Genomic DNA, 22,116 nt, shown 5'->3' on the forward strand with positions numbered 1-22,116 from the left:
GCAGAAAAGACGTGCTTTCTAAAATCCAGCTAAATGACACAGGTATTTGCTCAAAGATTCGTTTTTAATTAATGCTGTCAAAAATTATTTAGCATAGAATTTACCTTCTATATTAGAGAATCAATTTGATCTTCCTTAGTTACAGGGAAACAGTAGGAAGATGTAAGTTTCGATAGTATTAAAACATGCCTAGAGTTGATTAATGTCTTCAGGGATCATTTATGGCATTTAGCACCAAAAAAACTGACTCAAAATATGGCAATAAATTAAATCTTTGGCTTTTCAGAGTAATGCTGTGAAATAATTAAGTAGACATGCGTATAAGTAGACACATATTTCTGTGAAAGAAATGTGAAACAATTTAAATGAAGAAGGTGAGGATATGGGGAAGTGAGAGTAAGGGAAACCTAAAGCAATATGTTCATTTTCTAGTTTTTTCCTGAAAGCCAATACACTCGTGCACGTGTGCGCATGCACACACGCACACACACACACACACACACACAGAATATTATGTAATTTTGACCAGAGAGCAACAACTTATGCAAGAAATTACAATGAATGGAAAATAGAAGAAATTAATATTAAAATAGCAAGCTCTCAAACCCTATTTATATTCTCCACTTCGGATTTAAGATTAAACAAATCGGGGTGAATAAATTGGTACCCCGCAGTTCTGCACATGCATGATCTGTCCAGAATAATGTGAGAACTTCCAGCCAGGAAGATTGCCACCATACCACAGTGTCACTCAGGAACCACCCCTGAGGACTCAAGGAGCTACGTGGAATCTACTTTTTCACAAGGTTGTTATTTAAGCTGTGCCTCCTTGTGATGCTTTAGGAGATTTTGATTATTTGGGAAAAGAAAAATGGAGCAGGAAAGAAAAAGAATTAAGGGAGAAAGGCAGAGCCAAAAATAGATGTAAGAGTTGAATTTATTTAATGTCCACTATTTGCACCAGGCTAAGCAACTTTACCTACACAGTCTCATTAATCCTCCACGGTGAATAGGTGTTCTTGTCATCATACCTTAGATGAAGAAGTGCAAGTCCAAGGAAGTGAAAAAATTGTTTCAACATCACAATCTAATAAGAAGCAGAACAAGATTGGGTCAAACCTGACTCTTGCTGTTCTGTCACTTATCACTTGTTTGAATTTGATTGAGCCTAAACCAAAACCTTGGTCAATAGACCCCACCCGCACTAACCATAGTTAGCCATTGTCCACCATGTCATCAGAGGTCCTTTCCGAGGGAATTCCCAGTCTCCTGACGTATTAGAGTCCTTGATACCACTTGAGGTTAGAGATGCTGTTGCCTAGGGAAATTTCCATAACGATGTTTTTCAAGCTAAATGCCACCGGCTTTTCAATAAGAAGTATCTACTGCATAAACTCAAATGTTCACATTGTTTTTATTATATATTCCTACTTAACTTTTAACTAATCCTTTGAGGTATGCCAAGCAAAATGTTATATGGTATTGATAGTCTTTGGTTAAAGACAAATTCTATTGCAGTAAATTTAACTTTGAATTAAACTTCTAGAATACCACTGTACTGAAAAACTTGGCAAATAAACATTTCAATACACAACTTAAATACAGTGTTTATTGAAACCTCCTTTGTCTCAAGGATTGATAAAGATCTACAAAGTGGAAGATAGCCATTAAATATTTGGTTCATGACTAAAGACTTCAGGACTTTGGGTTGCAGAAAATAGCTTAAGAAATACAGAAGTATTTTGTCTACCTAATAAAAAAGTTCAATGGAAGATCTAGTTCCTAATATGGCTGGATCTTCAGGATTTTATCTCTCATCAGCTTTCAGCTCTCTCTTGTTATTGGTGTCACTCTGAGGCAGCCTTTTCCAATATGGCTGCAAAGTCAGCCACTAACAGACCCAGGACCACAATTCGTCAGCTTTAAGAAATAGTAGAATGAAAGCACTTCTTCCATACATAATATATTGCATTACCATTTAATAAGGATTCATTATCTCCCCTTCAGCTGTCATGAGAACTGTTGATGTTGGTATGGTCATGCGATTTACTTTGGCTGATAAAATATTAATAGGTATAGCTGACATAGGTTAGAACTGTAATAAGCTTGTACAGTGAGATCTGTTCTCTTGTATTTTTTCTTCCTTTTTGGAATACTATGCTTGGAGTTGAGTAACCATTGAATCAGGCAGGATGAAAGACACATGGAGCAGAGCTGGATAGAACATTCGGGTTGGAGCCAAGTCTTTCCAAACCCACACTCAAACAGTCAAATACCAGCCAATCATTACATATGTAAAAAAAGAAATAAATACTTATTGTTGTATAGAACTAAGATATGGAGAGTAGTTTTTTCACGCAGCATTTATGAGGCATCAGCTAACTGATACATGTGCCATTCTAACAAAACTTTCAGGCTCTAATCTCATTAGGTCAGGTCGGTAGTTCTCAAAGTATGGTCATCAGCATCTCCTTCCTAAGAGAAGCACCAACATTACCTGGGAACTTGTTAAAAACACTTAGATGCCACTCCAGACCTGGAGAATCCTGACCTCTGAGGGTAGGGACTAGCAAGTCAGTGGTCTTTTAACAAGTTATCCAAGTGATTTGAATTCACCATAAGTTTTGAAAAACACTGACCTAGATCATATGTCCATCCTTAGACCAATAACATTGCATAAATTATCAGGTCTGGACCTGTGGGGTGGATCAGCAACACCAGAATTATCTAAACCAATGGACCATGACCCAAGAATGTCTATTTCTACACAGATACTGATGATGATGCTGGTCTGGGGAACACGCTTTGAGAATCATTGATCTAGGTGAGGAGCAAAGCAAGAGTGACTAATAGGAAAATCAACATTCAATCAATGAAAAAAGGCAATGAAAGAAGAGGAACTCTGGGCAGGGAGCAAATGTCAATCACAACTGCATTCTTATTACAAGAAAAAAAATCTTGATAGAAGAGATCAGACAACCACCAATACTCTTCAACAAGTCTATAGGGACATGAAAACCTGGAGCCAAAAGAGAAATTTTATCTGTCTTTTAGTTCATGAAATTGATTGAGACATGAACCGATTTTTTTGTCCCTTCAATTTTGCTGAAATTCAATACAGATCTAAGGAACCCAATCGAAGACAGCAGTTTTTGCTACAGAGAGCTGTGTATCATTTTAATGTGATTTGAGCTGTCACACAAATCTTTTTTAGTACAATTCACTGACGATAAATATAGTGCTTAAGGAGACAGTATCTATATATCAAACAATTGAGTCATTATGGTCCGTTCTAGGGAAACCAAGACAACAGGCTATAGCTTTGAGTCATCCAAGATACAAAATAGGATCGCAGACCCTGTAGTGCTGCTATTTTTAGTCTGTTCTTGAAATCTAGCAATCAAAGAATTTTAGAACTCAAAAAACCGTAAGGATCATCTATCTCACATATTGCAAACCACCAGCCAATGGGCCACATTCCAACTCCCACCTCCTCCTCCTCAAAAATGTGCTTTATTTGTCCTGCCTGAAGTGTTTTTCTTTTCATTAAAATGATTACCCATGGGGGGGGGGGGAGAGGAGGAGAGGGGGATAAATAAAATAAAAAATAAAATGTAAAAAAAATAATAAAAATATAAGCTTGAAAAAAATGATTACCATCTCTAAAATTTTTCAACTTTTCTTGACAGATTTGGAGATTTAGCAATACTCTGCATGTACAGAGAAGTCTACGCTCTCTCATGGCTCAGTGAGTCAGGGCTGAGTGCTGGCATCCTGCTTTTGAAGAAGCATATCATCCTGCTCCCCAGTCTCTTTCAAAATCAGCCTGCTTCACTCATTTCCAGGGCACACCTGAGTCCTGTAGGTATATAGGTTTGCCGCCTCTCATCTAGACAAACTCCTTTGTTTTAGTAATGAGAACATTAAGGTTCATGGTGATGACCAACTTTAATTTACATTATCTCCTTAGTCACAGACCAAGTTTGCATTGTCTGTTTTTCACAATTTTTGATTTAATTTTATTTTTAATTTGCTTTTCATTTTTTACAGTTGACATTCAATATTATATTAGTTTCTGGTGTATGACATAGTGCTTAGACATTTATATAACTTATGAAATGATCACCCCAATAAGTTGAGTACCCATCTGACACCATACATAGTTATTACACCATTATTGACTATATTCCTTATGCTATGCCTTGTATTCTTGTGACAATTATGCAAGGTTATAGTCATCAAGGGAAGGGAATTAAAAAAAATAGGACTACATCAAACTAAAAAGGTTTTGCACAGCAAAGGAAACCATCAACAAAACAAAAAGATAACCTAGCAAGGGAGATGATACTCATCATTGATACATCCAATAAGGGATTAATAACCAAAAATTATAAAGAACTCATAAAACTTAATGCCAAAAAAAAAAATGTGATTAACAGATGGGCAGAGGACCTGAACAGACATTTCTCCAAAGAAGACACACAGATGGCCAATAAATATAGGAAAAGATGCTCAATATCACTAGTGATCAGAAAAAAAGGCAAATTAAAACCCCAATGAGATATCGCCTCACAGCTGACATAATGGCTAGCATCAATAAATCAACAAACTACAAATGTTGGCAAGGATGTGGAGAAAAGGGAACCATCATGCACTTTTGGCGGGATTGCAAATTGGTGTAGCCACTACAGAAAACAGTATGGAGATTCCTCAAAAAAATTAAAAATAGAACTACCTTATAACTTAGCAATTCCATTTCTGGGCATTTATCTGAAGAAATCCAAGACGCTAAGTCAAAAAGACATATGCACTCTTATGTTCATTGCAGTATTATTTACAATAGCCAAGATATAGAAACAACCTAAGTGTCCATCAATAGATGAATGGATAAAGAAGTGGTACATATAACCAGTGGAATGTTACTTGACCATAAAAGGAATGAAATCTTACCTTTTGCGACTACATGGATGGCCCTCGAGGGTATTAAATCAAGTGATATAAGTCAGAGAAAGACAAATGCCATATGATCTCTCTTATATGTGGAATCTAAAGAACACAATCAATGAATAAACAAAACAGACTCATAAATACAGAAAATAAATTGATGGTTACTAGATGGGAGGGAACTTGGGAGCTGGGAGCAAAAGGTGACAGGATTAAGAAGTACATTTTGGCAATTATAAAATAGTCACGGGGAGTCAAATATTTGGTTATGGAGAGAAATCTAACTATGAGTGGTGAACACACAATGCAATATATATACAACATACTGTTGAATTGTACACTTGAAACTTATTTGATTTTTTGACCAATGTCACCCCAATAATTTTTTATTTTAAAACATATTCATGGAGATGTACAGTTTTGGAAAGTAGTTTCTCTTACAGACATTGATTCTCCATGGAAAACAGAGTTGCAAAAGTTCACCATTCAAATTATGCTCAGTCAATTCTCGGGTAGGTGGTTCATTTAGTATATGGCTAATTTCAGAAACCTAAAGAAAGATAAACTCATAAGCAATGTATAAAATCATAGCCCACTCCAAGTTTAATGTGAAATAAATCTTATTTGGATCTCGTACCCTCAATATTTTCAACTCCTTTAGTGAGAAAGTTATTTTTTCTATTAAGAAGTGTATTTTAATGCTTCACTCCCATTAGGGTGACCACTATGAAAAAAGAAAAACAGAACTATCAAGTGCTAGCAAGGATATGAAAAATAATAATAATAATAATCCTTGTACACTGTTGGTGGGAATGGAAAATGGTACAGCCAGCCATAGAAAATAGTATGGCAGGCCCTCAAAGAATGAAAAGCAGAATTACCATATCATCTGAGTATTTATCTGAATGAAACGAAAGCAGGATTGCAGGGAGATTTTTGCACATTCACGTTCATAGTAGCACTATTCAGAATAGCCAAGAAATAGAAGCGACACGGTTTCCATCAACAGATGAATACTGGAATATCATTCAGCCTTAAGAAATTCTAACACATGCTACAACATGAGTGAACCTTGAGGACACAGTGCTAAGTAAACTAACCAGTCACAAAAAGGATAAATGCTGTATTATGATTCCACTTACATGAGGTATGTAGAGTAGTCAAAGTCATAGAAACAGAGAGGAGAATGGTGGCTGCCTTGGGCTGGGAAAAGGAAAGATGGGGAGTTTTCATTTAATGGGGACAGTTTTTAGTTTTGCAAAATGAAAAAGTTCTGAAGCTCAGTTGCACAACAAAGTGAATATACTCAACGCTACTGAAATGTACTTCTTAAAAAATGGTCAAGATGGTAAATTTCATGTGTGTTTTTTACCACAATAAAACATAACATTTGAAAAAGCGAAAGTAGTCTTTTCTCTCAAGAAATTTATATCTTCGTCAAGAAGATAAATGTTATTTACATGATTCCAGAAAATGCATGATGAGGTATAAATAAGTGTCAAAAATCTGTGTTGTCTGTTACATTTAAATATAATTCAGAGAAGGAAAGACCAAGGCAGTATATAGAATGTTAAGAAGGGTTTCACGAACTTGACTTGGTTCCAAGCAGAACTTTCAAGAAAAATGAAATTGATACACAAAAATTGTTAAAAGAGCAGACCACCCATACTCTAATTCGATTCTACATTCTACATTTTCCATATTTACTTTATCACACATCTATCCATCTATTCAATCCTATAACTATCCATCAATCCACCTTATTCTTAAAATATACTTTGGGATAAATTGCTAACATCAGTGTACCCCTAAAAACTTCAGCATGAATATCAGTAACTAGAGTTTAATATTTTTTCATAGTTTGGAGGGATAAAATTTACACTAAAAGAAATGCTCGAATATTATCTTTATTCTGGTGTGTTTTGACAAATGCTGAGTCTGAAAAATATAAATCCCCTTTCAAGGTATATAACATTATCATCACTCTAGAAAGTTCCCTCATGCCCCTTCCCTGTCAATAACCCCCCAATCCCTGTGAGGTAAACACTTTCCCAATTTTGTTATCCATGAATTCATTTTGTCTATTTTAGAACATCATATAAATTGAATTATATGCTATTTGGGGGGTAAGGTTTCTTTTCAGCATAATGTTTTTGAGAGTAATTTAAGTTTTTGCATGAATCAGTAATTCATTTCTTTTTAATGCCGAATAGTATCCCATTATATTAATAGACCATAATTTGCTTATCTATTCTCCTGTTGATAACCACCTGGCTATTTACATTTTGGGGCTATTATTTGTAAAGCTACTTGAAACATTTGGGTACTAATCTTTTCATTTCCCTTATGTAAGCACATAAGAGTGGAATTGCTAAGTCAAATGGTAAGTGTACATTTAGTTTTATTTTTTAAAATTACCAAACACATATCCTCATTGATTTCCATTTTATACTCCCACCATTGATACGTGAGAGCTCTGTCAATTCCATATCCTCACCAACATTTGAGGTTATCAAGTCTTTTTAAGTTGAGTACTATGATGGATGTCTTTTGCTTTTTTTAAATTATGTTATTATGCCCCGGGACCAAAAATAAGAAGGTAAAAATAACTTCACAGTTTATACCAGGATCTCATTTACAATAGAGAGTAGACTAAGAATAAAACAGGAGGGTGGTTGTAGCAAGCCTTGGTGGTACATTTTTAAATTAAATTTTGCTCTGCAAAACTTCATAGATACCCATTAAACTTATATATTTGTTTCTAAAAGAATGCTGAGGGAAGGTCATCATAGAAATATTCAATCCCATAGTTTATATCTCCTGCTTCAAATAAAGCTTCTAGAGAAACCACTGCAAAGGACTGTTACAAAAATTGCATCCATCAGAGATAGGAAAATATTGGAATGAGATTTGGTCATTAGGGATCATTACGTTTTTTATTTGTCCATTTTTTTCACAATCATTCCCAAAGTTTTAAAAATCTACCGTGAGAAACTCAAACAATATAAGTTTTTCATAAATTAATATCAATACTCAGAGTCTAGTGAAGATCAATGTATGTGCATGTAAAATCACTTTGTAAATGAAAAATGCCTTATTCTGCTATTTTATTACTCTTATGCTACTATTAAAAATATATAACTTCATCTACAGATGTAAAGCTATTTTTTTAAATAGAATGTTTTTTATTTCAATAGCAGTATTAATTTGTTCTCCAAAATTTATCACATCTATTAAATCAATGAAATGCTGTACAACTATTGTACACAATAAGCTCCTTAGTGATAAAAAGTCAGTTGTTTAGATTATCAGTTAATAAATGCTGGAAAAATTTACAAGTAATTAAAACTTTCATGTGATTGCTTTCATAATTATAATATTAAATAAAAGCAATCCAATCTGAAGAATTTAAAATTTTATGCTTCTCTATTATGTTTCTCCTACTTTTATGCTTTTCAATAATCTTGTTTATTAATAATACTAATTTGAATATCAAGTTTTTCCCAACTTCTTTACTGATACTTTAACACAAATCTTAGTGGAAAAAGACAGTGAGTTTAACTGTGGTTATTTTCATTCAATAACTGCAGCCTGTTCGAGGTCTATATTTCCATATGTTTTCAATAAATCACATGGCAACAGAGGTCCCCAGGAATAAATATCTCAAACTGAACCTCATTGCTATTTATGCAAATTCTAGTATATAAGGCCAGGAATTAATACACACCTTTCCCTTTTTGTTGAACATTTATAATAATGACTGCAATATTTCTTGTTCCATAAACACACACAACTGGACACCATCGATGGTGTAGACACCAGGACCAATTATCACTCCCATCATTTGAAAACTTACTGTGTGCCCCGCACTGTTCTGAGCGCTCATTTATACCTCACAGTTACTCACTGGAAGAAATTATTCTTGTGCCTATTTAATGGCAGGAGAAACTGAGCCAAGAAAGGTAAACATCACACATTATACCAAAAATACAAACTCCAGCACTCAACTCTGAGTGGACATTTTGTTCAGGATGGTTTTAATGACCTACTTTTCCATCAGAGCAAAGATGAACAGCACGTGATCAAAAAGAAGATATTGCATGGTCGATTGGTTGATGTTATAGAAACTGATGTCGATTGGTAGAAAAATAGTTATTTCATATCCAGTTTTAACATTTAAGGGGAGAAAGGAAAATCATGAATTTAGTTCTAGAAACCTTTGAATATCTGTTTTAAGCAAATGTTTTCATAGAGTGGGCATTCTCCAGTTTAAATGGCAAGGTTTTGTTGTTGTTGTTTTTTAATTTAACTAAGTTCCATGATTTTTATATTTATTTTTAATTGAAATAGAACTCTCATGCCATAAAATTCACTACACTCGTTACAGTATGAATCTTGAACACAATGCTAAGGTCACATTCATCTATATAAGAAGTCTAGAATATGAAAATTCAGAGATAAAAAGTAAATTAATGAATGCCACGGGCGGGGAGAAAGGCAGGTATGGGAAGTGGCTGCTCATGGGTAAAGGGTTCTTTCTGGGAGTGAAGAAAATTTCTGCAATTAAATAATGATGATGAGGTTCACTGCACAACCTTGTAAATGATAAGGTTTTGAACAAATATGAGATAGGATCAAAAGGGTCGTTGGCAGTTCTTTGTTGGGGCACAACACTACCCATTAATTTCTTAAGCCTTTCATGGAAAACCCATGAATAATAGTCTCAGAAACCTTAGAACAATAAGAGAGTGATACGAAAACATGAAAGTGCCTTTCTGATAATGAAGTATGTATCACAGAACTAGTCTTAATGGTTAGAAAATAACACACTTTTGAAATGCTTATATATATGAACTATTTGCACTTATCATTATAGCTAAATGTATTTTGGTACTTAATTCTCTCTGGATTTATTTTTTAAAAATTGAATAAATAAAGCTCAGCAAGAACTCCTATTACTTTGTCACTTTATCACCAGCCAATATCTTTGAACTATTGCCTTTTAGATGAACCATTTTACTTGAGTTACATACAAGAAGCAAGACTATAACTCAGGATAATACTTTCCTGCCAAGAAAAAAATTTTAAAAAGAAAAAAAAATAGAGGACCTAAAAGGTCAACTACAAAAAATAATAGTAATAACTTGATTGTCTATTTAGCTCAAAATGAATAGGAAAAAAAATTGATAATGACAACATAGACACGGAAACTTTAATGTAAAAAAAAAAAAAGCATTTATTGGTATCCTTTAGTTCTTCTGACACTTTTAAAGCCCACCTCCTGATATATCGCTATTCTCTATGTAGCAACATATCAAAAAAATCCCAGAGAACTGAACAAAGTAACATGTTTTCCTGCTCCAATCACAAAAGCCAGGAGCTAGAAGCAACTTCAAGCTGCTTCGGTAGATGAATGGCTATCTAAAAAACCAGATGGCCATTTGCTTAATTTATAAGCATCTCCAGAGACCAATAATTTGAATCGAACAAAAACAAAAATAGCGTAAATATTTGATAGAAAATATTTTTTATCAAAATCACAAAGGCAACCAAAGACTGTATACTTTGATTGTTTATTAACCTCAACCTGTATGTTTCTACATTCATTGAACCAAATCTAATGTAAAATCCATTGATCTAAATCTAATACAAATCTCACATAAAAAGAAGATTAGAAGCAAATCAAAATCCAACCATATTTCCATTGAGTTATAATATTAGCAAGATCAGAAAGAGAACTTAGCCCCTCCACATCACTGTATGTAAAAGACCCCTAGTCGAATGACTATTCTGCCCTGTGAATGCATTTCCATGGGCTGGCATGTGAATTTCTGCTGTGAATAGGAGGTCTGCCTCAGTCTACCACAATGGCAGTGGAGTTGGGGAATGGAAGGGGTCATGGGAAAGCTATTTAAAGACCCCCAACCCAGCCAGACTGCATAAAACCACATTCCAATGCCTTCACAAAGATTCCATCCAAGCTCAAATAGTCCCATCATTTGCATTTTTCACACCTGTAGAGAATTGACCACAGGGCCAATTTGCAAGGACACTCCCATTTTTTGAAGAACTAAATGAGCAGGCATTTCTTAGTTCTCCTTCTACTGACAGAGTACCTTCTATTTACTTTTTAAATATATTCAGAGAAAATTACTATTCATTCCTTCCTTTTCCAAACCTGCCCTGATAGTACAAGGAACAAAGAATGCTCTTTCTTCTAATACAATGGCACTAGTCAAAATAGCACAGTTTATTTTGAACAGTCTTTAGCGTAAACTAATAAGAGAACAAAAAGTCATAGTTCATTTATTATCCTCTACGGAATAAGACTTTCTCATCACCACACAAATCACAACTTTCAGTGAGACTTTTTATCCTTAGGTAAATTCAAAGATGCCTTGCCACTTAAAAGAACAGACACAATAAATAATATTTTTGAAAATAAAATTGTTTTTGCTGCTGTAAGCAATGCAGCTACCTAAAAAGCAGGACCTTTCCAGACAGGACACAGTGAGATCATTGTTGTCAAGCTTGGGACTGAAAACAATTTTGCTAAAATATTACCAGTAGGAAAATTTCCTTATATGACATTACATTGTAAGGGATTACAAAATATATTTTCACATAAAGCATCTTGTCTCCTCACATTCATTATCCGTCACTTAATATCTGCTCTGATTCATTCTCTACCCAAAGTTCAAAAGATCTTTTAAAACTTAATGATGTCAAATAAAAGCCACGCTCCTGCATGTGGTTTACTAGGCCTTTTATAATCTGGCTGAGTTTTTTGTGGGGCTCTTACATTCTCCTGTATTTATTCAGTTGTCTCCTTTATTAAGGCATGAAACATATCTGTCTGCAGTGCCCAGTATCGTATGTTAGAAAGATGCTTAAAAATTAACTTGCTGTATGTGTAAAGCAATGAGTAAAGGAATGAATGAACAGGTGAATTGCTTCAAGCTAAAAAGAATCACAGAAATACATGCTCACAGGGGTTCTAGCTGGTCATGGGAAACCTTTCCAACTATTGTACCACTGAGTTAAGAACTTTAAATATGTGCTTACTTTGCGCTAAGCTACTACTAGGTATCCTGTTGGCCTGGATTTAAAAACACTGAATGACAAGAGATAAATGATGCTTCAGGAGCATAGGTATGTTTACTGGCATTTGTTACATGTCTTGATCGAATCCCTCCTTTTGGCCAGCCAATTAGAGGGAGGAGCGGGGGGAAAAGAATGTCGCCCCTCCTTGGATGAGACCGTCAACCGACAATATATATTGATCTTTCTGATTGGGCTGATGGATACTCCAGAAACCAGAGAAAACTAATTAAGAATTATAAGCCTGTTTTGACAATAAATGCTTCCAGCATTGTCACCATACGGGGATAGATGTTTACTTGATCTTCTGTTTTCAGTATGGCAGTCACACTGTGAACTTGGTACACCCAGTTCAGAGTCCTTTCAGTTCATCCTCTCCAGAGAATAAACCTTATTTTATATTAATGCTGGAGTAGTCACTGGACATAAGAGATGAGGTGTGAAGCGTGTAGGGAGGTGAGGTGTGACAGAGGGAGCTCTCTCGGATAGTGAAGGACTCTGGGGAGTTGACAATTGATCAGAGCACTAGACGAAGTGCTGAGCTCTGCGACCTGGATGTTTTGATCTCCACGGTGCAGATATGGCTCCACTATTCAGGGTTCTTGTCTTAGCTCAGGCCGCATAACCAAATACCACAGACTGCTGGATTAAATTAGAGATGTTTATTTTCTCACAGTTCTGGAGGATGGAAGTCCATGATCAAGGTACCAACCAGCATATTCGGTTTCTGGTGAAAACTCGTTTTCTTACTGCGTCCTCAAATGGCCTTTCCTCTGTGTGTTCACAGAGATAGATGGAGGGGGTGAGAGAGAGATAGACAGAGAGACACAGACAGGCAGAGAGACAGAGACAGCGACAGAAGCAGAGAGAGACAGAAAGAGAGGTCTCTAGTATCTCTTCTTCTAAGGATGTTGATCTTACTTGATCAGGCCCATTCTCATGACTCACTTAACATTAATATTACTTCCTTAGAAGCCCTGTCTCTCAATACAGCCACTCTGTGGGTTAGAGCTTCAACATGTGAATTTTGAAGGGACACAAACATTCGGTCCATAACAGTCCTACATCTAGGAAGTGGCAGAGATAGAATCATAACCCAAGGCCGCTTAGGTGAAAGCTAACTCGCTGTCCATCATGACATAGGACAAGGTTGCTCTTAGTACCAAGCAGGGCCATGAATAGGAAAATGCTTTGTAACCACTAATGCACTACGCAAACATAAAATTATATTATTACTACTTCTAAGAATGTTGCTGTTTCTTACAAAATAAACATCTTTTGAAGCACTTGAGTTTCATTTCGGTGTAACCTATTGGTGCGGTAAATAACTGTGAAGAAATAAGAGCAGAAGAATCAACATAATGATAAATAGATGGAGCCCACAGGATGTGAAGGGTCCAAACATAGCAACTCTGACATAATTTATTAGATTGCTTTTTAATTTCAGAATGCTGACTGGCAACCAAAAGTCACTGCAATGTTGGCTTCTTCCTTCTCTCTATGTATTTTTTCTCTTCCATTTTAAACATAATTTTCTGTATTCCTACCTAAGGCACAGGCCATTGAGAAGCAAAATGATAATACTCAAAGGGGATACAGAGCAACCTCCACCTTTCATTAAAGAAAGTGTTAATGTTGGAATTATAAAGGCCGTTGAAGCCATTACCTCTGACTCGTAGCAGACATATATTACCAAAGCAACACTACCCTCCTAGGGGCAAAAGTTAACACTGGAGGAGAGTTTAGTAACTTTGTGCAACATGGGCCAATAGAATGTGACCCTCTTGGAGGAAGAAGGAACATCTTTTCAAAAATAAGAAGGTTCTGATGCAGACATCGTTGTCTGTTTCATGCTATTAGAATAAATGAGTCCGAAGCAGAAACATCATGTTAGGCAAGACTCTAAGTGAAAAGGGAAATTTTTCATGTCCCATTTCATTAATAATTAATAGTAACCAAAGTGAACAAAGCCACAATACACAAATTTCTCCTTACCTGTAAAATAGAATAGGCAATATAAAACCAGACATGTTTCTGGAAAACTGCCTTCCTAAAGCAGAAGCGTTTTTCAGCGGGTCACTTTTTTTTTTTGCTATTTCTATAACAGTGTTCCTCTCAGGAATAGAATCTATGAGTAATGGCCTCCTGGGAAAGACACAGCATTCTCCTGACTCCATATGAATAATCTTCACAGAGCTGTTCATGAGGGCAGATGATCCCAAGATCATCATCGTGTGGTCACAAGGAAGAATGTCAGTGCTTACAGACTGTTTTCAGTTTTTTCTGACCCAACACACCTGAGAGGTCAAATATTACAGTCTGTATTGGTCATAGAGGCCGTGTCCTTGAAAAAGCTCCTGGTGAGGGAACTTCAGGCAGAACATTTATTTCAAGAACAAGAGAGGGGGTAAGGAGCTTTGATGACCCAGGTCCAGTTCATGAGTCAGTGGGCAGTCACATCCTCTTGATGACCTTCTCCAACAGCTTAAAAACACAAGCACCCCAACACACACAGACAGCCAAAGTTGAGAATCACTATTTAGAGAAATAAAGTTTTCTTTAAAAAAGTAAAACGTTTCCAGAATATCAAATCAATCAGGGAATGCGAGAATCAGTTGGAGAGGCTTAAATTGTCTGGTCTTCCTGTAGGATTTTGAGGGATGAGGGAAGTGGGAGGAGAGAGAGAAAACCGTATAGTCAGCAAAGAGGAAGAGCCTGCCAAAGGGACCAGCCTGGCCAGCACCGAGGACTGCTGTTAACTGCATTTTTTCAATAGGCTTTTCATTGACTTGTCTATGAGTATGAACTCACAGATACACATGCATATCATGTGGCCCGATATCAATAACATGCTCTAGAACAGCACTGTCAAAGGATCCTCCTTGGATGATGGATGTGTTCTATATCTGCACTGGCCAATACAGCAGCCACTAGCCACATGCAGTTATTGATCTTATCTCAAGACCTTTACTTATATCAGCAAAGACCCCTTTTCCAAATAAGGCCACAGTCACAGGGTTCAGGGACTGAGACGCAGACATATCTTTTTGGAAGCCACCATTCGGCCCACTCCAAGTACCACACTGGCCTGGTGGCCATGGAAGGAACCACACAGACCTCTCTTAAGGGAGCCTTTTGTGGTCTGAAGCCCAGGCAAGCAGCCCACACCTCCATATCTGATGTACATACAGGCCAACGCTCATTTCCCTGAACTGCTCATCCACGCCAAGTCCAGTGGGGTCATTGGCGCTGGAGATTCCTGCCCAACACAGGATTTCTCTAAGGAGGAATTTTTGCCTGGGGTCACCACAGTGGCCTGGCCTAGATGGTCTCAGTCTGATTGTGCTGTAGTCTGATGCTCTTCTTATCCAACCCTTCCTTCCTTTTCTCTCTGACTCTCCCTGCTGATTTCTGCCCCCTTCCCCTCTACCCTTCACAGGCACAGCTCCTAATAAACCTCTTGTACGCTGCTTCTTGGAAGAACAGAATTGGCACAGTCAACTTCTGGGAATGTGGTGATGAACAAGATAAGCCCAGCCCACGGGACCTTAAAATACAGGAGTAGGGGCAGATACACAACAGGGTATTAATCATTTCGACAAGAGCCACAAAGGAAATGTGTAGAGTTACATGGGGGAATGTGCTGTGGTCTCCTGGGCTGGTGGGTGGGGCGGGGGTGGGGGGTCAGCATAGGCATTTCTGAGGGAGGCGCACTTAAGCTGCACCTGAAGGACAAGTAGAAGTATGCAGGTGAGGATATGGGAAGGGTTCTCAGGCCAAAACCAGCAAGATGGGTAAAGACCACAAGCAAGAAGACAGATGAACTCAGGAAAAGACAGAGGTAGACAGAGTCAGAGTATATTGTTAAATCTGATAATAATCTGATGACTGCAAAGAACAAAGCATGTTTTTCAAAAACCAAATTCTAAACAACAATAACAAATAAGTGTTTAAGGGAAATTAAACAATGTTAGGTCTTGTAGTGGTCAAAAGGAGGAAAAAAATATTGAATCACTTTCACATTATTAAGAAATATGAACGTTTAAAAATTAACAGTGTTGACTAGGAATACAATCGCTATGTTGATTTCAAAACAGCAGAATAACAGCAAACAAGTTTTGAGCACCTGTTATATGCCAGCCATTGTTTCAAGTGCTTGATGCCGCCCTCATAACCATCTCATAAGAGAAATACTCCTATTCATTATTTCTAACACATATGAGTCTAAGGCACAAAGAAACTAGGTAACAAACCCAATGTCATATTGCTGGGAAGTAATAGAGGCAGACCTCAAATCCAGAGGGTCTGCTTTCAGAGGCTGTGTTCTTCAACACCTGCACTATACAAAGGGAATTTTATTAATGCATCTGATGATAGGGGTAGAGGAAGAAACGGAAGCAAAAACAAAAGAATTGCAAATAGAAAATAAAATAGAAATAAGTCTAAATATAGCAATAATAATGATAAATGTAAATGAAATTTAAAAGTCTATCATTTGGAAAAAATAAGCCAAAGTTCGCACGGTGGCCTCCATAGCCCACATGAGTGGCTTCTCATTACCTTTCTGACTCTTATTATTGTCTCCATTTTACTTTCCATTCAAACCACGATGAACTCCTTGATGTCCTCAAACATAACAAGAATATAGTTCCATCGGTGCCTTCGTTTTTTTTCTGTCCCGGGGCCTGAAACACTGTTTTGCCATCAGTTTTCTCCTTCCATCCCTCAGGTCATTGTCCAACAACATCTTTCCAAGCTGCTGTATTTTAAAATGAATTTAAACTTGAACTCTCGCTGCCTTCACCTGGTATTCTGTGCCCCTTTTTTCCGATGCTTTATTTTTCCCCATAACCTTCTAACATGATTTAGATTTTGCTTATTAATTGTGTTTCTTTGCTGTGTTCTGACTAGAATGTATATTTCATAAAGTAGGAATTTCTGTATTTTGATTACTAGTAATTGTTGAGTGCTTTTAACAGGGCTTGGCACACAATGAGAAATAAATAAACATTTATTGAATGAATGAATGAATGAATGAGATAATAACAAGAGAAATTATAAGCTATTTAGAGCTCAATAGTAAAGTATTCTATAATAGAAATAAGTGGAAGACTTCTATGGGTAAAAATACAAAATGCTATTGAAGAATAACTGTTATAATAAAGCCTCACTCAATACGGTGAAGATGTCCCTTCTTCCCAATTGACCCATAAATTCCAAGATGGGTTTTTAGGAAACTAAAATTATTGAGGCTCAAGAGAGAGAAAAAAACTTGCTTTTAGTTACACAGCTGTTAAGTGACGAAGCTTGAATCAGACCCTGCGGACGGGTTTGTTCACCAACCATCGTGTGCCTTCCCCACCCCCCTCTCTCCTCACCTCTAAAACCCCTGCATGACCAACGCTAAACAGCACATAAAACAATCAACCAGTAATCTTTAATTTTAAAACGTGATGCTGTTCAATTAACATTTACTGAAAACTCACTAGACAACAAGTGGCTGGAGCCGAGTAGTTGCTGAACGTATCTTCATTCATTTCTCCTACCTGTCTCTCTGTGTTGACATTTGCTTAGTATTCTCCACAATGCCTACATTTTATAAATGAGATTTAATGAATTAGTGATCAAGTAGAAGTTTGACCTTTAGGACCCAACATCTTCTCCTTGTCCATTATATCAGTTCAAATGTTCTTGCAAGTCTCACAGAGTCCTTGACATTTTTATTCTCATTGGAAACTCACCACAGGCCAGTGGCGGCCTATCAGAGGGTGGATATTCCTTCCCGTATCTGTCTCCATGAAAGCTTCTTCATGCTCACAAAGCTAGCCAAACCAAGATCACTTCACCTTCGGCTGCACAGAGAAGTGGCTAATCCGTTTCATGTGGGGTGAGCCAGACCACCTTTAAACATCCCTCTCACAGTCTTATCAGCATTTCATGGATGCTGTGCCTATCAGAAACTTCGCATCTCCTCCTTCCTTTCCACATGACTGCTCTGCCACTGTGTGGTACTCAAATGTCAAAACAACAGCAAGATGGCAGATTGTCAAATCTGCTCCTGAGTCTGGGCTCATTGCTACACCAGATGCATCTGGTCACCTGGGAAATCATTCTGACAATAGCTACATATCGAGTTCAAGGTCAACGTAAATTCTTAGCAAATGCTGCAAAAATAGTTTCTCAGCAGTCGTTTAAATACTTTATAACAGCAGGATGTATGCCTGCTTGAAAAGTGAGACATAAGAAGATTTCATATAAGTGACATTTTTCTATTATGTCTTAGAGGGTAAGGCACTTGGGTATCTCCACCCAGAAGGACACATGGTCAAGTGATGATGATACAGTCCAAATCCCTAAGTTCTAATCTGACCTTACTCATCGAGGTTCTAACAAATAAGGAAGCCATATGTCAACCCTACACACCATATTCCAACTAAACATGATTTTACATCCAAGAAAAGGACATTCTGTGTCATCATTTATTTGAGAAATATCAAAGAAAAGCGCTTGATGCCAACTCTCCATTGTCTGGGAAGCAGACATCCTCATGCAATCTTTTTTTTAAAAAAAAAAACTTTACCCTCAGGTGGGAAAACCCAAAAACCTACTCTATTCCTACAGTGCCAATTTATTGTCGGCGGTTTACTAGCTGATGTAGATGATGAGAGAATTAACTATATGGATATCCAGGGGTAAACACTCTTTAACACAGGGACAACCGGGACCAGGATCCTAAAGCGGGAATGTGCCTGGGGTCTACAGAATGGAGAAGGTCAGTATGACTGGGGAAGAGCACAGTGGTGGAGCAATGGGAGGGGTACAGATGAAATCAGAGTGGACCCAAAGCCAGGATCACATAAGACCTTGTGAATCGCTGTGCCCACTGCCTTCTACTCCCACTGAGCTGGAGGGTCACCCGAGGCAGCTGTGTGGAGGGTTGAACAAAACCGAAGCACATTCCAGTATGTTCGGAACCACTTGGGTGTGCAAACTCACTTTTTCAACTGTCTATTTTATGAAAGATAAATAGAGGTCAAGTTTTTCCAATGAGAATTTAGTGTCTGAATTGTGATGGGTTCTAGGTGTAAATAGGGCACACTGGATTTTAAAGACAGCATGTGAAAAGCTCTGTAACTATCTCTTAGCAATTTCAGTATTTATTTGCATATTGAAATGATAATATTCTGGATTTCCTGTGTTAAATAAAACATATTAAAATTCATTCGAACAATTTAATTTTAATGTGGCTACTGGAGAATTTGTAATCACATATGTAGCTTGCATTTCATTTCTGTTGGATAGTGCTGCTCTAGAACAGTTGTTGGAAAAGTTTAATACACATAAGAAAAACCAAGGGAGATTCTTACAATGCAATGTACCAGTCTGCTGCAGGAGAGTCTATAATAGGTCTAAGATCAGGCGTTAAGACCTGCATTTTGAGTCAATACTCCCAGGTGATGCCAGGGGATCACAAGACCCCTGCTCTAGAAATAGGGCCCACAGTCTTGGTTTTTCTAGTTCAAGGTAAAGGCCCAAAGCTCCATCGGAGTCATAATAGCTGTTCTACATGCCAACAACTTCCTGCTTTGCTGTCCTTCAGGCTGGATCCTGAGACCAGTTTCTTGCCCAGACTATTACTTATCAGCTGTTACAATGATCTTTAGATACTGTTTGACTTGCCAGACTGGACTTCCCAGAGAATGTCATTGGACTTGTTCCCCATGACCCCCACTCACCACTCCTTCCTCATCAGAGGAACCAAGACCTTGTCGAATCCACTGAATAGGTCTGTTCCCAAAGCAGGAGTCTCCGAGCCAGCCTATTTCATGGTATGAGACATTCGCATCCTTAAAAATAAATCACAAATACTTATAGAACCATCCTAGCATTTATACTTTCATTCAGATATTAAATTTTAAAGTTACTATGAAAACTATTGAAGACTAAAATTAGTTTCATAAGGAAAAACTTTGGTTCTCACCAGCCAGCTGACTCAGTCACCATTTGACTTAATCAAAACTAAGAAAAGTCCCAAGGAAATATAATGTTAGTTCATTTTAATAAATGTCTTTCATATCTATTTTATTTGTATTGCTTAGTTTTTTTTTTTTTTCATTTTGGAAGACTTTCATAGATCTATAGTATTTTTTAGAATTCAGACAGCATACAGAAGTAAATAAAAATTATTAAAAATCTTACCACATAGAGACAGGAATTGTTTTCCTTTGGGGGATTTCTTTGTAATTCTTTTCACAGAATTTATCCTATATATAGTTGGATATACCTGTTTTACTCAACATTTTAGGTATATATAACTATTCTATTTCTTTAAAATATACAGTCTTCTCACCAGATGCATATATTCCATTGTGTTGTTTCCATATCAGTAAAACACTAGATGTTCTTCATTATAAACTTTACAAACTTTTAAAAAAGTAATTCCAAAGTTTTCTCTCCTTGGGGGCCTATCATCAGTGGGATACCTTTCATTTTTTTTTTCTACATAATTATTAATTGTATTTTGGAAAGATATTGAATTTTAAATGTTTATTTTTTTAACATAAGGGTAGATTGCAGAGTAAAATTTTTTATTCATTTTCTTGAGCTTTCTAGATATATAAACAAATTGTAAATAATGATATCTTGTCATCCAACAGTTACACAAGTTATTTTATTTCCTGCTTTGTTGACTAAATATGATTCCTAGAATGATTCCTACTGCCTACTTTTGTGGAATATTTCCCACAAAAAAACTTTACAGAAGCTGTGGCAGGTTACTCCAGGCTGGTTGGCTTCCTTCAGGCAAATGCATTTAGAACTATCAACAAATGGAAACATGTTCCAAGGAGAGTGCTCACGATGGACTCAAAGTCCTTGAACCCACATTAGATGATGAACAGTTGAAACAATTGGGAGAGTAGACACGATGGAACAAGAGTTTTCATTAAAACAGGAATTAAACATGTTACATAACCTCTCCACAGAGAAGCACTAGGAATAAGCAACCTGGGGCCGATTTTTGGTCAATGTAAATACTTTTAATTAAAAAGTAAGTGGTCTACCTCAGTAGGAAGGGAACTTTCTACAGGGGAAATATTCAAAGACAGTGTCAATAATCCATTACGGAGATGTTGTAGATCGGACTTGAACTTCTGATAGGTGGTTAGACTGGGTGACCTTCGAGATCTATCTTACTGCATATTCTATATTTCCACAATCCCCTCCGATAGCCTCTGGAATACCTGACACGTAGGAGATGACTTAAATTTATTTAAATACAAATGGAAGTAGTACAGCTGACCCTTGAACAATGTGTGAGTTAGGGCATCAACCTCCATATGTTTGAAAATATGCATATAATTTCGACAGCCCAGAAAGCTAAGTTACCTCTTGGTATCCACAGGGAATTGGTTCCAGGCTCCCCATGCATATCAAAATCCACAGATGCTCAAGTTCCCTATATAAAATGGGGTAGATCAATGCATACAGTCAGCCCTTTACATCTGTGGACTCCCAGCCATGGATTGAAAATAGTACTGGTATTTATTGGGAAAACATCTGTGTGTAAGTGGATGCTTACAGTTCAAATCATATTGTTTAAGGATCAACTGCATATCAAAGAAGCTTCATTATTTTTTAGACTTAACTTTTCAGTACACACATTATATAATTAAATATAGAAAATAAATTCGTATGACTAAAAAAGAAGTGATAATTTCTTCAATCATTTCTTCCACCTGCAGCCTTGGATTGATCAACAAATATTTATCGGGACACACAAAAACATCCATATGTACAGAAAAAAAAAAGAAGGAAATGTGCAGGGAAAACTATCACCATAAAATTTTTCTAATCATTTTTATCCTACTGCAGAAGAACATGTATGTTTAAACATTAATTGAATTTCCAAACAGATTCTGCTATCAGAGCATATACTATTTAAGATTTGTACTTTTCATTCCCAACAAAGCAACCTCTTCAGGAAATAGGTGATGAAAGCTGTTAACTGTTGTATGTCTTTCTCATTCAAGATTAATGTACAACCTGTATCTTCTTACATTCCTAAAATAT

This window comes from Rousettus aegyptiacus, unplaced genomic scaffold, assembly GCF_014176215.1.
Source record: "Rousettus aegyptiacus isolate mRouAeg1 unplaced genomic scaffold, mRouAeg1.p scaffold_m13_p_2, whole genome shotgun sequence".
Lineage (NCBI taxonomy): Eukaryota > Metazoa > Chordata > Mammalia > Chiroptera > Pteropodidae > Rousettus > Rousettus aegyptiacus.